The sequence below is a fragment of the Dermacentor albipictus genome, chromosome 5 (assembly GCF_038994185.2).
Source record: "Dermacentor albipictus isolate Rhodes 1998 colony chromosome 5, USDA_Dalb.pri_finalv2, whole genome shotgun sequence".
NCBI classification, from domain to species: Eukaryota; Metazoa; Arthropoda; class Arachnida; order Ixodida; family Ixodidae; genus Dermacentor; species Dermacentor albipictus.
Window position 1 is genome coordinate 99,051,814 of NC_091825.1, and position 12,970 is coordinate 99,064,783.

General features: G+C 42.2%; 1 long non-coding RNA gene across 1 annotated transcript; it reads right to left on the reverse strand.

Moving 5' to 3' along the window:
* Window positions 1-3,083: 3,083 nt before the first annotated feature.
* LOC139060555 (uncharacterized) lies at window positions 3,084-9,779 on the reverse strand. The gene is made up of 4 exons (XR_011514919.1): window positions 9,649-9,779; window positions 8,847-8,941; window positions 5,845-5,902; window positions 3,084-3,184 (listed from the first exon to the last, which is right to left on the reverse strand). It is a non-coding gene; the product is annotated as an uncharacterized lncRNA (long non-coding RNA).
* Between the last annotated feature and the right edge of the window lie 3,191 nt (window positions 9,780-12,970).

Consider the following 12,970-nt stretch of genomic DNA (forward strand, 5'->3'; position numbering starts at 1 on the left):
CGTCACCATTGGAAGCATTTGAAAAAGTGCAAACAATATCATTATGGTAGGAAAATGCGAAGTCACGGGCAGTTTGCTTCCATCCACGAATAATAATGAGTACGAAACTGTGCAGGCTTTCTGAAGTTTGCTCGTGGTGATGCATACTGAGACATGCCGAGATTGCATTGCCATATTTAACATCGTAATTTCGTCAAAACTCTTCTATGCATAGCCATTAAAATAATGGTAATATGTATAGTGTTAACCTTAAAATATTAGGTCAGCATCTTCATTTTAAGTGCCTTTTCACTAAAGATTATGTTTTAGCTATGTATTCACTAACAGAGAAAAGCTTTGGGTGGCACGCTGTTGAGTTAGTGAACGTTAAAGTGTGGTTTTTGAGAATTATTTCAACGTAGGGTAGATTTTCTCTCGACAGTGAAATAGCAGATTTGTGTTGGTACTAAGGGCGCGCGCATGTGGCACTTAGTTCAATATCTGTGTGAACCCATTGCTCTTTCATGCGAAACTCTCGAAGCACACCGGTGCCGCACCTGCCATTATAGAATGAGGACTATAAATACAGATGGATGAACTCGTAATCGATTGAGACGCGATGGTGTGTCGAATTTTCTCACTTACTCTTCATTTGTATTGTTATTTGCTCTTTACGTACGTGTTCGTGCAGCGTGCACTCGTGAGCAAAAGTCGTGACATGGGCAAAACTACCTTTTTATAGCACAGCCGTGAAACCTGGAATTCTCTTATTAGATTGCATAGATTGAACAGCCGCTGCTAGTCTGTAGCACTTCACTACAGCGTGCGCGCCTGTCACGAAACGTGCTTTCTGGCTTCGTGGTCCTTAAACGTTTCTCGCAAAAGTACGCCTCTTATGGCGTCGGCCGTTGGCTCCACGCTTTGCCCATACTATACATGCGAACCTTCCCCACTTTCAAGACACCTGAAACGACCTGAGCGGCCAGTCAAGCAGCAATTTTACGTCCGTTCGCGGGCTTCCTTCATGCTCGGAAAGCAGTTTTATATAGCACGTACTGAGCAACAGAAAGCCGTATCGGGCGTTTTTCATGTCGGTCTACAATTTTCTCATTGACACTTTTAATCTAATTTCAATATTTCAGAAGTTGACTAATTATTTAAGGCTAGTTATCTAATCAGGTGGAACTGAAAAAAATTATTTGAGTATATCCAAGCGACGGTAAACGACATTACCTTGGTTCTGTCCAGCTACGTGGCATTCGCATACGTGTAAGCTCTGGCTAAAGTTAGCTGAGACAGCCTGTTTACAGCTTCGCTGTAGAAACCGTTTTGCAGTGTGTGGTAGCAAGCTTTCTAACTGAGCACTGGCTTAAGTTGCTCACAGCTGACAAAAAAAGGTGTTTCGTTATTTTGCCAAAAGCCGTTCGTTCTGAAAACGCTCTCGAAACCTTGTCGCGGAACATCAGAAAGATGGAAGCAACACTACCTGCGTTAAACAAAAAGGCAAAGGAAATGCTAAAGGAGTTCAATTTGGAAAAGATGCTGTTGAATGTTTACAATGCCAGGACCATACTGATGAAGTTTTTTCTTTATTTTTTTTTCACAGTAAGCTCGCATTTGGAGGCCTGCCTTTTGGGGCCATAGCTTCTGAAAGAAATATTTATTTATTTATTTATTTATTTATTTATTTATTTATTTATTTATTTATTTATTTATTTATTTATTTATTTATTTATTTATTCAAATATTCAAAATACCGCCAAAAGCCCTCATAGCGAGGGTATTTCATGGGGGGGGTGGGGCAATCACAAGCACTGGTCATAGTTTGTACATAGTAAAAACAAGAGAGTGTAGCAGAAGTAATGATACAGTGAAACACAGGTAATATACAAGATGATTAGGTCACAATTATTAGAGAAAACATTAGTACATAGCAGTTTCTTATTTCTGGCCCATATATATGGTGGACTCCTTCAAAGTACGTAGCTCTTAATCAGTAGTACTACATCTGAAGGACTAAAACCCATATGGGTATGATATATTTACCATTGACGTCAAATATCCTTACTACAACATGCATCAGCACAAACTTCTGGAATGTGTTGAACTCGCTATAGCAGGATGCAATGATGGACGTCAGTTCATCAGTGAGTTTAGTATGACAGATGAAGAATATTCAGGATTGCTTTCCTTCTATTTGAACACCACTTTTGTTGAATTTAATCAAGAAATGCTTTTATACAAGGCTGGGATATGTATTGTTTCAATTATCGCGCCTACCTTGAACAACACATTTCTGTCAAGAGTAGATAGAATGCTTGAGCAAAACTTGGAGGATCTTGTTGTTAAAGTCTTCAGCTTTGTTGATGATTATTTCATTTTTAGCAATCACTTCACTGGCAATATCACAATCGGTAACAAAAGAAAATGTCATGGGTTTGACTTTGCTGTGTGAAATGCCGCGACCGAACAAGTTGCAGTTCTCAAATTTCAAAATAGAACAAAAACTTACCGGTTCTATTGGATGTATGAGTGAAAGTGCTGCTAAGTGTTTCCTCTGACCACATGAAGGTTGTTAAAATGGCATTGTGCAGTCATTTTTAAAATCAGCCCTTTTCAAATCATGTGCCCTACTTATCAGTGAACAAGAAGAAAGGGGGTTAACTGAGGGACCCGATTTTATTAGTCATATCATAAGAAGCCAACAAACACTGACAACAAACACTGGTGTCAGTGTTTGTTGGCTTCTTATGATATTGCTTATGAGTGAGACATTTGATGGGCAGAAAGACAGCTTGAGAGCCTGCACGCTATAATATTCTCACATTTTCACCTGTCGCTGCAAACTTACTAAAAGATGTTAAATGGGGCGGAGGTGTCTTTTGGAGACCAAGTAAAGCTAGTCGTAAAGCGATAATGAACGGTAGTTATTCCGTGGGTCGATGGAATCTCATACGGATTAAAAAAGAAGAAACTTTTGAAGTTTCTGTGGCGTTTTTTGTCCTTTCTAAACTTCAAAAAATATGCAGCCTAACTAAAGTGAAGGCCGCTAGAAGCATCAGACACCAAGCTTTTTGAATGAAGAAATAGAAGGTCGGACCCAGTTCTCTATGATTACAACGAACTTTATTAGCGTACCAGCTTGTTGACTTGGTTGCCGTTCATCCAGGGTGCTTTTCTTTCCGGTAAACTCACAAGTCGGCGCCTGCATGTGCAGAAAAAAGGCTTTAATTTTACTGCAAGCACTAGGTGGCGCTATATTTGCTGTCGACCTAAATCAGTCTAATAAACCATGCTAGGACAAAACAACGCTTGTCTGCAGACATCCCCCAAGTGAATCTCCTAAATTATTAGTTTTTTTTTACTTATATTGATAATGTTTTCAATATTAGTCTTCCCTCTTTGAATTTTATGTACGCAAACCTAAAAGTGAGTCCATTTGGCACATTCTAATGTAAATTGAGCATAATTATTTTCATTATTTCCATGATATAGCCGCCAAGCTAATGCCACAACCTTCATTACTTATGCATCTTGAAAATACCTAATTTAAACCATGAAGTGCCTAAGGCTTCTGAACTTAGGCCATGGCGATACACACAGAATGGAGATTTGTGGCTTTATTAAATCAAGACATGTGTTTTCGCACTGAAGATTATACGACTTTAGTTAAAGGTTATCACGTCTGGTGGCACCGTAGAATAGTTGCTTTTTAAGTTGAGAAATAATCTATTAAAATGTGAGATGTCTTTGCTACGGGCTGTACAGGCCTACTACCACACTTTTATGTTTATGACGAAGCATGTATTCAGAATTCCGAGAAGTCAAACATCTGGGAAAATTACGTCGTTCCTCACGTGAGCGACTGAATTCTTTCACAGCTTATGGCCGCTATTAGAAAGGTAGCTAAAGTTATTAGGCAAATAGACGAACTATATTAAATAACATGTACATTAGGACATCCTCCATCACATTTACGCTCCTAAAAATAAACAAGTGTCTCCGTTACATTAACACCGTACAAATAGAGCAAGGCGTTCTTTCAACTAAAGTATTACAGCACTTACTAAGAAAACCAAATCAGTAATAAATTTGTTGACATGAAACGTATATAAGTTTGATCTGCACAGGGGGCTACTTAATAAAACCGCGTGTAACCAATACATCTTCTAGCATTATTGCATATACAATTGGAACCACGCAACCCACTCGCCTCATTTTAGTATCGTTGTGTACAAGAAAGAAAGCCGATACTATATCATGTATGTCTTATATGCAAAGATGGCACCGTTGTCGCGGCATGCATGATGCAATCGAATTTAACTTTATCCGCTCGCTCAGCGTTTTAAGACATAACTCGACAGTACGTTTATCGATCTTATTAGGAGTGTTCATGTTTGAGAGAACTCACCCATCCATAGCAGATATAATACATCAAACGCAAATCCATCATGAAGTAGTTATAATGCCTACAAGCGTTCAATGTTTTGCTAGAAATTGCGTGCTAGCTCGGCATGGTGTACCCGCGTTCGATAGGTAGGGACCACAAACGGTGTGAAGGGACTCGGGCACCAAGACTGAGAGATGCCCATTCGCGCCCACCACCCTTGATCATGGCAGGCCATTGTGAATAAAGAAAGAATGAGCAGGATCGCAAAATTAGACTATTAGACCCTCACCACCTGTATCATAAATCAAGTCTGTAGTACCTGTATCATACATCAGCTGTGTACACGTTGTAATGCATGAATGCACGACATTTGTGTATTTGGCTACGTCATATCTGTACTGCAGTGTCCATACAACTTCTGCAGCACGCACAAGATGCTTCATGTACCCCGTGGCGGCTACGTGCTCGATGCACCCTAACCTATTTTTATGCTCTATCCTGTATGCATACTTGAAACCACTGACCATCTTAAGTAGGACTCCTTAAGAGCACAGCCCTCTATAAAGACGAAGTACAACTGCAAAAACCAACGCTGTTATCTTACTCAAAGTTTTGCATAATGAAACGATCATTTCGTTAGATTCTAATCCAATCTTATCCCCTGCAGTGCCATCAGTTAAGTCCTGTTAGAAAGGCCGACGCCCTTTTGCTATTGTTGAATATTGTAAAGAGTCCTAGTCAGAGTTGGATACCAATTTTAGTATTCTTTTGTCCCAACAGTCGCGAAGCTACAGGTCAATGTACGCGTCGTTCCAACAAGCAGTAACGGTCGCTTAAATGTCTTCCCCATCCCCTCTTACCCCCCACCCTCCCATAAGTAGGTGTTGCACCGTTGTACGGTGATATATCGTTCACTAAACGTATTGCTAACAGGACGGAATCTCAACCGGCATTCAATGGCCCTTATTCGTAATTTGTTTTGTTGGTAAATAGTTTAATTTGCTGTGCGGTGTTTGCGAGTGAATAGACCTATAGCTCTCTAAAAAGTAAGTCTTAATAGCAACGGACACCGAGGTTGTGACAAGTGACCATGCGACTACTCGCTAACTGGATGGGCGGCTTTGCTTTGTGATTCCGCACAGACAGTCTATTCTTTTGCTGCGAATGAAGCTTTTGTAGCTGCGGTTTGCATGCAGCTAAATGGGTGGTAAAGATCACAAAAATATTGAAGTGAGGAAAAGCACAAAAACTAAGCTGTTTATGGGTTTCGCTTTGCTAGGAAGAGGAGAATGGTTGATGTTTCTGCAGGCTGATCTATGTTTGCAAAGGCGCACGGGCAAAAGAAGCTGTGGCGTCTCCTTTTAAAGGATGCGGGGCGAATCATGTCGCCCATTTAAATGTGCGTAAGCATGTCACATAACACTAACCCAGCCAAGGTGGGCAAACCAAGTGACAACTCGATGCAAACTACTCACATGTAGGTTCCGGTACTAGTTGTCTCTCACAGCGCTGCCTTGCAGTACAGACGTAAGACTGCGAGCAAGAGACAAAGTCAACTTATTTATTATATGCATATATATATGTAGTTTACTTACTTGCTCGCCCGTGCTACATATTTCTATTAAGTTTCCTTACAAGAGTACAATAAGCACGCGAGAATTTCTGCGCAGGGACAGACTATTGAATCTGAAGCACATTTTCCTAGTGATATTGTCATGTTTCCGCTAAACTTAGCAGCCCGCTGGTACTCTCCTACATTTGATGGACCTGTACAACCCAACACAAATCTCTTTGATTGGACAAAGCATGTTTTACATGATTTGTAAAAAACAAGACTTTGCATGGCGTTTCAATAGAAAACGAACCATTGTGACAGGCTCAGCGCTGCTAGCCAGGTGAGCCTTCTAGCTTTCCTGGCTCTCCGAAAATAATGTGATGCCGAAGCAACCACATCTCGGCATTTGCATAGATCCAACAGCAAAGCAGTCTCAGTTTCCCGTCGAGGTAATGTCAGAAACTCAATGACTGAAGCATATGACAACATAACTCTCTCCTTTGGTCCCTAATGTTTAACCTTCTTGTATCAGAGTTTAGAGGCCTTTCAACACGCCCGGAAATTTATACATTGGTGTCCGGCGGCATGAACTGAAATGGAGACGATGGCGCTTTGATTTGAGCTTCGTTAATTTTCTGTTACTGAAACGGCTCTAATTGCAATGAATTGATAATATTGTACTCGTGTTCAAAGAGCCATTTTCTTTTACTAAAAGCAAAGAATCTTCTTCCGAGTGAAAGAAGTACGAAGTGTGAGGCTAATCTTGGGGGGACTTAACACACTGCCACAGAATTTCCTTTCATTTTTTTTTTACCTTTTTTTCGTGCATCCTGGGCACCGTCGGTGTGCATTATGCCAGACCACTTATTACTGCTGTTCTGCAACTTACCTAGTACCAAGTTTTGTGGCATACCCACCACAACACTGCACGCATTAACACACGGAGGTGACCATCAAATTTTTAAAGCAGCGTCAACTTTTTCGTGATATGTTTATATTGCTGGGAGGCAACGAAATTCGACTGCGTGTGGCCAAGTGAGCCTACCACCCACCACGCAGGACTCGCTGTAAACATTATGTTTCTTACACCGCAGACGCCACAACCGAAAGCCTAACGGCGCATTTCGTCCTCAAGACACACAGGGGCCGGCAAGGTATGAGTGCGCTGCGACCATGAAACAGTCTCACTCGCTGATGCCTAGCAGCCGATAGCGGTGCTGTCTTCAAGCAATGGTGCTGAGCCGTAGCCGTGTCTTTGAAATCCAAACTCGCTACCCTCATATCCTAGCTAAACATTGTGAAATGACTGGACTTTCCTTAATGCCAAGCTCTTTTGGCCTACAATCCAGAGATTCGGCGTGGCTGTGGTTACTTCTGCAGCTGCTGGATTGCTGGATATCTCGGGGATTATATATATATATATATATATATATATATATATATATATATATATATATATATATATATATATATATAAGAAAACAAATGCGCCTACAAGTGCGCCTACGTGCTGTCTCGTGTCCCCCTTCTTCGTGTGTTTTATTCGGCGCCGTCTCTGTAATTGAAAGTGGATTAAAGAGAAACTTGCCGCAGGTGGGGAATGATCCCACGTCTTCGCATTGCGTGCGTGATGCTCTACCAATTAAGCTACCGCGGCGCAGTTTTCCGATCCAATTTGCTGGCTATTTACGTGTTACTACTAGAACTAATCCTGGTAGTGTTAGCCAGCTCCACCACTCACAAACTTTGACGGTGGATGTGGAACATCCTTTCTGCCACAGGCGTCACGAGTACGTGATCTCTTTTTTTTCTCTCTTCTTTTCTTTGAGGTCAATTGGTCAATGAACCCCCATATGCCACCTGAAAGCATCAATGTTGCCGGATTCGAGACCGTCGTTATGAAATGTACGAGAAGAAAGGGGGTTAAACGAGGGGTGCGATTTTTGTTAATCGTATATTAAGAAGACAAACAAAGATACCAAGAACAACACAGGGGTAAATGTGTTTACTCGTATACATGGTATTCTCGTATATATACAGTATTCGGCGAATATGTTGTCAAACTCTCAGGCTCTAAATCGAGCTTCTGCTTTTCGAAGTTAATAAAAAATTTATTTTATTTCTCAAATGCAATAATTTTATACAAATCGGTGTAAGGGTGGCCTCTTAAAGGCATTTCTTTGTTTTACACGCATTTCAATTGGCCGCTCAGAAGTTGGCCTCGCTTTCAAGCGTCCAGACCTTAAACGCGTTGTAACACTTAAATATACATTCCCTATTGATGGCGGTTATAGCGTGCGAATGGCACCCATACCAGCAGGCCGCTATATTTATACTTTAGTTATCTTAAAATAGTGCACATACGCATTCCTGACATTATGGACACGTTTGCAATTCCTGTAAGTATGGGAAGCACCCACCGAAAACCTCCCGCATGAGAGGCTTTCAATGGCCGTTTGATTGCTCTGTATATTTAATGCGACAATGTTCACATTTTTCAGAAGGCTGTAAACAAAATAAATTTTCTATTTTTTTTCCTGAATGAGAATCTTGTGACTGATGAGACTAACGCGAAGTTTCACTCACAGAATGGCAATACATGCGTTTTGCTCACTGGCCCCCGCTAGTGCGACGAAGATGATTGCCCTCCTGCTGCCTCAGGCGTTCATAGGAAACCTGTTAGCCCATTTTGTGCGTCTACTTATAAAACTCCAATATGACTGCAGACAACCACTTGCAGCTTCCAAAACAATTTTCCTTTCAAAGCAAAACGTTTTGCCGCCCAATACAAATAAGGAAATGGAAGAAAAAAATGAAAAAAGCCGCGTTACCATTTTTGTTTCAGTCGCACTTTCATACAGTCGGTGGCAATCCAGTCACACGCTCCGTTTTTTATTATTATAATTACAAACTTGTACTTACGCCACATTTCTTTGAATTTGATGCCTGGCGTCCTCCTCCCCGTCGGCCCCCCGAGGCTTGTTTTCCGGTATTACGCTGAGCTTCCGTCAGTATCACTGGAAGAGAACTTGACAATGAAGTTTCTCGTAGTACAGAGACCCGAATTCTGAGAGGATGTTACTTCATAGAAAGACCGCAAAGTGGAGGAATTTCGATTAAGGACTAAGTCGGCGATTACACCTTCTGAATGTTTTCTCAGTCTCAGCTCGAAGTCAGTTGCGCAACTTTCTTGTCAATATGCAAGGCATCAGCTTCAGCAGTGCAATGTCTACCAGCACTCGGCGAACATCGTCTGTTATTTGCAGTTTATTTTCACTTAGGTGTACTTTGCACAGTATATTATATATGCAGGATATTCGCACGTCGTGTATTCAAGTGAATTTTCATACTCATGTGTGAATGGATGTCGTCAGTAGTCACTTACTTAGGAGCCGGCAAGCCAATGTCGTCGGGGTCGGATGCTACTGAAATCCAGAAAATGTGACTTTACGCATACTTAGTTGACCGCTTCTTTTTGAAATATTTGTCTTTAGGTTATTGCCAGCAGATATGTGTTTTTTTTTATATGCTGATCATGCCTGCCCTCAATGTGTGTCCAATAAAATGAATATATTTTCTGCCATGGTTAATATTTGTACAAGCCGACTACCTGCAGCAATGAATTGGTTTTCAGATTGACAGACCTAACAGAAGAGATGTCCTCTCTTATTGGGTGCACGGTATTGGGTGTGCGGGTAATATACGTCACTGCCACAGAACTTACCTGCTGAGAGAAGAAGGACGGCTAGTACGAGCACCGTTGTCTTCATTGTGGCGTTCTGGGCTCTTGCAACTGAGTCCCAAGACTAAACGGCAGAAGTGTGGCGGTCTGTACGCTCGCCAAGTTGCTTTTATAGGGATGCTTTTTCAGAAGGAAAACCTCCTTGCATCGTTCGAGTCACGTTCCAGAATATAAACGAGTTGCTTCGAGATGTTATCGCTTAAGCTTGTGCGCGAATGTTCGGTAACGCTGGCATGGCACGCTGTCCTACCGGTTGTTTTCTTATACTTGCTGCGCAGAAAGCAAGTGAAAACAAACTCGTATTGGCATTTAACCAGTCATCTGCTATGCAAGAAGCGTTTTGCGTTTTACGCTTTGGTTAAGCTCGTCGCAAGCATCGTACGGCCTTGTGTTCCTTGCTTTCGCTCTACATGATGATGTGTTAGTCTTGTATTGAAGTGCAAGTGAGTCTACATTGATCGTTTTCAAAATGATCATTACTCAATCATATTGCTCTGTCGAAGAATTGGGCAAGCTGGCATGCATGGAGCAGTGACCCTGAATAATTATTTTTGTGAATATATGCTTCTCCTTGACGCAGCGCATTAAATGCTATGTAATTTAGCTAGTGCATGAAGTCTTCTCGTACACCTTGAACATTTTTACACCAATATGGGTGCATGAAGGGTGCTTGGTTTGGTTCCGTTTGGCCACCATATTCTCCCTTAAAGGGCAATTTTGAATCTCTCGTGGTCAAAAATGTTTACTTTGTTGGCGACTTTTCGGGCCAAGTTACCGCGGTGATTACCATTAAGCATTCTAGAGTGTACTGCGTCACCGTGAGGGAAAGTCAAACACTTGAATGTGGCTCCTTGGATTTGCTACAGGCATTGCAATAAAATGTAGCTGTGAGCACTAGACAATGTATAAAAAAAGCAAGAAGTTCGCAAGTATGATGAAGTAAATGTCACCTTTTTCGATAACACCACTGACAATGCCAGAGGTAGATTTCCCTTTATTCCGTGTAAAACGTAGCTTGTACTTCCGATATTTGCGAAACGAATAAGTGCAAGGGAACCGAGGAGCCCATCTTTTTAATTGAAATTAAATGAAGCCAAAGGATAATGACCCCAAGAAAAGTCAGTTTTCTTCATCATTTTCTATATTTCAATTTAAACCCCAGTAAATTTCCCCGGTCCTTTCTTTGGCTTCATTGCCTGTTGGCTTTATTTAGTCATCATTAACGAAATCGAGCTCATCAATTCCCCTCGTTTTCTCATTTATTCATTGCGAGGGTCTCCAATGTGGCAGCCTTGATGTCATTAGGTAGCATACGACGGTTCATTAGCCACGGGCCCACTCTCCTAAGATCACGCGTTGAGTGACACCATCGGCCAGGAAAGGATGTCGCACATCCGCCCACCTTGGCTTTGAGTGGCACTGGCTAACGCTCTTTGGTGTAGATCTAGTAAACATAAATACTCAAGTTAGTGGACAAATTGATAGCCGCCGCCGTAGCATAATTGGTAGTGGAATGCACGCGTAATGAGGAGGTTGTGGGTTTGGGTCTCACCGGCTACAAGTTTTTTATTTATTTATTTATTTATTTATTTATTTATTTATTTATTTACACATAGTGCAACTTCGGTGAATTGCAGGAGTGAGCAGTGAGGGAGTCAAGAAAAAGAAGACAGCGAGAAAACAAAATACCGGCACAAAAAATATGAATATCAAGTAAATGCAATGGTTTTCGAAAATTCTTGCATAGATAAAGATCGGATGCTTCCAGGTAGTGAATTCCAGAGTTCAATGGCCCATGGAAAGAAGCTGTGCTTGAACATCTCCGTTCGGCAAAAGAAAGGGGTGATGTTGAGATTATGAGAACTCATAGTGCATGAAGTCTTCTCGTACACCTTGAACATTTTTACACCAATATGGGTGCATGAAGGGTGCTTGGTTTGGTTCCGTTTGACCACCATCTTCTCCCTTAAAGGACAATTTTGAATCTCTCGTGGGGGACTAAAGTTCACATAATTATTTAGTGTAACAAGGCGCTCAGAACGAACCAGCATGTGTAAATATTTCATGCATTCTAAGCGGCGGCGAGATAAAAGAACTGTAAGACCTGTAGCTGTATAATGGGATGAAGGGGAAACATCTCGGCTAGAGTTGCCAAAAATGAAGCGCACTGATTTCTTTTGGACTGACTCTAATTTTTATGCGAAGCATATTACTAGAGCTCAGCCCAGCTCCTCAGGCGCGGCGGTGTCGCCTTCAATACCACGTGACGCCGTGACGTCACGACAGAAGAGAAACGGGGCTCCAACTCGCGCCGTCGCTCGCGGCGTCGCGGCGGTATATAAGCAGCTGCGCTTGCCTCTGCTAGACACTCACGAGGTGAGATGCCTCCTGGAGACAGAGCTGCTCGTTGGAATGAGAAGCGAAGGTTGCGGCGTGCTACAGAGACTGTTTCTAGGTGGCTTTGCTACGGCGCAGCGACTACGCGCCCCGCATCGGACGCGGTGAGCGTCGAGCAACGCAGCGTTCGGCGCGACAACGAAATGTGCGCCTGAGCAAGCGCCGCACACCTGAGCCGACGCCGACGACACCGGCTTTTCTGTTTATTATCGGATTTCTTATGAGGATTCCATATGATGCAGCCATAATCAATGGAATATGTTTTTGTCTGTCGTGTGTCCTATCTTGGGTATTATTTATGGAAGCTGACTTCTACTACGAAAGTACTGTGTTTCAGATAGACAAATATAACTGAAGAGGTATCTTCCCTTCCCGAAATAAGGTGCTAAAGGAGAGAGAGAGAGAGAGAGCAAGGTAGGAAAGGCAGGTAGGTCAACCAGACGAGCACAGCCCCAGTGTACGGTTGCCACCGTACACTGGGGCTGTGGGAAACGGGAATAGAAAAGATAAAAAGAGTTAGAGAATGAGCCCCGAGTGCGTGTGGGAGGATGTACAGGGACGCTATACACAGTCTCTTAAGCCAGGTGCACTTCAAATAGTGTACTAGTGCACGAATCGCTTTTCGTGCCACACCCTGGCTAAAAACTTTGTTGCATTGGAACTCACCTGCTGACAGAAGAACTACAGCCAGTACGAGTACCATTTTCTTCAAGTCACGCTCTCGGACCTTGCAGGCGAGTCGCAATTCAGGACTAAACCGCAGATGTATGGCGGTCCGCACTCGGCCCAAGATTCTTTTATAAAGTCATCGGTAGTTATATAGCAAAGCTTGTACAGAACGGAACACATCCCTGGATCGCTTAAGGCGCCTTCCAGAATATTTGTTCAGTATATAGAACGTTTAGAT